General features: G+C 50.7%; 1 long non-coding RNA gene across 1 annotated transcript; it reads right to left on the bottom strand.

Moving 5' to 3' along the window:
- Positions 1 to 327: 327 nt before the first annotated feature.
- On the bottom strand, positions 328 to 1051 carry LOC306816154. The gene is made up of 3 exons (XR_013777583.1): positions 1033 to 1051; positions 654 to 729; positions 328 to 499 (listed from the first exon to the last, which is right to left on the bottom strand). It is a non-coding gene; the product is annotated as an uncharacterized lncRNA (long non-coding RNA).
- Positions 1052 to 4116: the final 3065 nt, after the last annotated feature.

Raw genomic sequence — 4116 nt, 5'->3', positions numbered from 1 at the left:
AGGGCCTCTGCCCTGTGTGAATGTGATAGTGCCGGAGGAGACTGGAGCGGGTTTGAAACCTCTTCCTGCATTTATCACACTCATAGGGCCTCTCCCCAGTGTGGCTCCTCTTGTGCACAGTCAGGATTCAGCTGCGGCTGAATCTCTGCCCACACTCCCCACACTCGTAGGGCCGTTCCCCATGTGGATTCTCCGGTGTCTGATCATGTTCGATCTCCCCTGAAGCCCTTCCCACATTCCAGCACTTGTGGGGCTTCTCCCCATGGTGAAGCTGCTCACGCAGCCCCAGCTCCGAGCTCCGGCCACCTCCCCCGGCCCGGGCTGGCTCTTTCCTGCTGGGATCCCCGGGCTGTGCGTTTGCAGCCCCTCCTGCTGCGGGATCTGCGGGGCTTTTCCTCCCCGTTGCATTCCTGCGCCGTGGAGCCGCTGCAAACGGCCTCTTGCCCGAGGCTGTGCCGCGGGGATTTGTCCTCCCTGCTGTCCGTGCTCAGCTCCTTGTCTGGGGGAGGAAGGACAAGGACAGGATGGGATTTGCCTCCGTGCCAGAGGCAAGGGCAAGGAGATCCCCCCAGGGCTGTGCTGCAGCCGGGGCCGTGCTGGGCTGGGAGATGGAGCAGGACACAGGGGGAAAGGGGCACTGACTTCCTCCTCACCTGCCTGCGGCTCCCGGACCATCGACCTCGTCCTCATGGCCTCCTCCTCCTCAATGCAGCCAAGGTTTGGGAAATCCTGGTTTGGGGATGAAAACAAGGGCTGAGCGCGTTGGGTTTGATGGTGGCGCTGCCCAAGGGCAGCTGGAGCAGTCAGCGCCCCTTTCAGCCTCGGGGGCCCGGAGCCCGCTCAGCACCAACCTCCCGCACCCCTCCAGGCTGCCGGGGGTCCCCCGGCTCCGGGATCGCCCCTCTGCGCTCTCCCCGCTCCGGGGCTCGGCTTTTGGCTCCTGCAAGATCCAAACATCCCCTGAACCGCAAAGTAAAACCCTCCCGGAGCCCCCCATGATGGATTTGGGGCGAGCTCCCCCTCCCCGCTCACCTGCGGGTTCTTGGGGGGGCGATTCTGCCGCTCCCGGGGGACGCTGCGGTCTGTGCGGGCATGCGGGAGAAGCGCGTGGTTGCAAAATCGCTCCTCCTCTTCCTGCCGCTCCTCCTGTGTCCCTCCTCTTCCTCCCGCTGCTTCTCTTCCGTCTCTTCCCGCTCCTCCTCTTCCTCCCGCTCCTCCTCTTCTCCCAGCGCAGCCAGAGCCGCTGGAACTGGGGTGCCCAACGCCCTGAGAAACCCCCAGGTCCCTCCCAGGACCCCTCAAATCCCTGGAACCGAGCGTCCCCCGCATCCCCTGGAAGATCCCCCCGTGTCCCCAAGCAGGTCGTTATTTAACATCTCTATTTTTACCCTGGTTTTGGGTGTTTGGGAAGGACAAAGAGAAATGCAGAGAAAATCCAGGCCACGGGGAGGGTGTGCAGCCCCCAGCCAGGTGTCTTCCCAACACGGATCAGCAGCACCAGGGCTCAGGGGGGCTCTGCCCACCGGGGGTCCCTGGGGATCATCCAGCGCGGATCCTGCCATGGGGATGGAGCTGCAGCAGGGCACTGTCTTGGTTTGACAGACAGGTGTCTGCTGAGGAGCTCTGGAGCTTCTCTTGAAACGGAAAATGTAAACTCCCTCCCTCTAAATTAATATGACTTGGAAATTGAGGAGCTGCCTGGCAAAGATATGGGATTTAGAATAGCAGTTTTTCACTGGGAAAATGAAAATAAAAGTATAGTAATATAAAGACCAAGACACTGGCAAGGTCAGAATGCAGCCTGTAACCCTGTTGCTCAGGGTGTTGGTTACAGTCTGAATAATGGTACCTATAGTTTTCTTGGAGTGACAGATGTGGTTTTGTTGAAGCAATGATTTTGGAGAAGGGTGTAGTTACTTTTTTAACATCTAGTGGTGATGAAGATAGGCCTGGTCTTCTTCTGGGAATTTAGTGGGAAAGGCTGCTCTGATGTTTCAAATTTCAGATTTTATTTAGGTAGGAAATACTTGGCTTTTCTCCTTGGGTGGGGCATCTCCCATAAGGTATAACTCCTTGTGGGGAGGAGTTGTGAGGGATGGGTCATGGAAGAGATAAGGAGCCCTGCTCCACCTGGTTTCAGCAGATGCTGATAGAATGTATACTTCTGCTTGCATCTTGCATTGCAACTTAAGACATGATCTACTCCTTATTCTATTACCATCTGCATCCTACCTTAATTAATACCTTCTTTCAACTCTGCTATATATTTTTATCCACAGTGAAACTTTACACACAGTTCTCACTTAAGATTAGGTTTTTCTGTGGTACTCAATGGGTTTCTTTATCTTTCTGCATTACCTACTAAGTGTAACTAGGTTTTTGAGCAAAAACAATTGTACGGATTGGTTTGCCTTTGCTTGAGGTGGGCCTAATCTAAACAGTCTTAAAATACCTTTTATGTGTACTACAGGGACTTTATCCCCATGCACTGTGTGCAAGGCTTCAGACTGGGCAGGACTTGCTTGAGTGATGGACTCTCAGGTGTTGACTATTTAGGTGGCTTTTGTTAAGTTCATTTCTCAATTTTTGGATGTTTCCCTGCCAAGTGCCTTTAGGGTAATTTTAAGTAGTCTGTTGTACAGTTCAACTTTCCTGGCAGCTGGTGTGTGATAAGGGATATGATCTATTTATTCAATATCCTGGTTTTTGGCTGAGGTGTTTCTAAGGCTGTTCTTGAAATGGGTCCTGTTGTCTGACGATTCTCTCAGGGGTGCTGTGTCTTTATAGGACTTGCTTTTTTGGGCTTCAGACGGTGTTTTGAGTAGTAGTGTGAGGTACAGGGTGGGTTTCTAATGATCTAGTGGTGGCTTCTACAATTGTGATCACGTAGCACTTGCCTTGGGGGGTTTGAGGCAGTGTGATGTAGTTCATTTGCTGGGCTTCTTTATACTTATATTTGGAATACTGCCCCCCATATTAGAGAGGCCTTATGGCTTGGCTTGCTTGATTTTAGCACATGTCTTACAGTTATGGATAATTGAGAAATGCATATTTATAGTTAAATCTGTTTTTCAGTTTTGTGCCTACTTATAGATGGCATTTTTGCCTTGATGGCTTGAGGCAGTGTGGGCCTATTGAGCTTGGAACAACTCTCCCTTATGCTGCTAATTTCACTTTTATTGTGACATCTCTATTTTTGCAGCTTGATCTACTTGCTCCTTGTTTTAGTGTTCTTTATTAGCCTGACTTTTGGGGACGTGGCCGTCTACATGATGGAATTTACAGAGAGTTTGTCTGAGTGGCAATGTTTTTCCACTCATCAGCAGCCTCAATTGGTTTTCCTTTATGTTGCTAGCTGGCCTTTTTTTACCTTTCTAGCTAACTCCACAGAGCATTGGTTACTATTTATGATTCAGTATAAAGGTAGAGCTTTGGCCAGTTCTCTCTTTCAGCAGTGTCCAGGGCCAGCTGAATGGCTTTGAGTTCAGCAAGTGCACTTGATTCACCTTCTCCTTCAGTAGCTTGTGTGACTCGTCGTGTGGGGCTCCCTGCGGCCACTTTCCACTTCTGGTTCATCTCAACCATGAGACAGAAACTGTCAGTGACAAGAGCACAGCGTGTTTCTTGTGCTGGTAGTTGGTTGTATGGTGGAGCTTTTTAGCCTGGGTTACTTGTTTCTGCTCCTTTTTGTTAGTGAGACTAAAGTTTTTATCTTGTTGCAGGTTTTAACTGTTTTTAAAATTTCAGGGTGATTTGTGTTTCTAATCCGGCCGTGCTGTGTGATGAGAGCAATCCATGGGCTCCATGTGGTGTGGGTGGCGTGGTGGGTAGAGGAGCCTTTTCTTTAAACATCCACCCCAGCACCGGGAGTCAGGGTGCCAGGAGGAGTTGTGCTTTTGTGATAATTTCTTTTGAGGTGGCTTGAACTTTCTTATCATAGGTGGATAAGATTTTTTGGGCTTTTTCTTTCTTTTTTTCGGTGAGTGTAGTTTGCTTCAGACTTTCTGTAACTTTGACTCTAGAATTCTAGTGCTCGGCCTCGAGTCTCCCCAGGCACCTTCTGCTAAAGGCTCCAGGACAAGCCATTGTTCTTGGCTGCAGAGTAAAGCACATTCC

This window comes from Erithacus rubecula, assembly GCF_903797595.1.
Source record: "Erithacus rubecula genome assembly, contig: scaffold_391_arrow_ctg1, whole genome shotgun sequence".
In the NCBI taxonomy this organism is placed as follows: Eukaryota; Metazoa; Chordata; class Aves; order Passeriformes; family Muscicapidae; genus Erithacus; species Erithacus rubecula.
The sequence above is the reverse complement of the archived record's forward strand: the minus strand, read 5'-3'. Positions and strand labels throughout refer to the sequence as shown.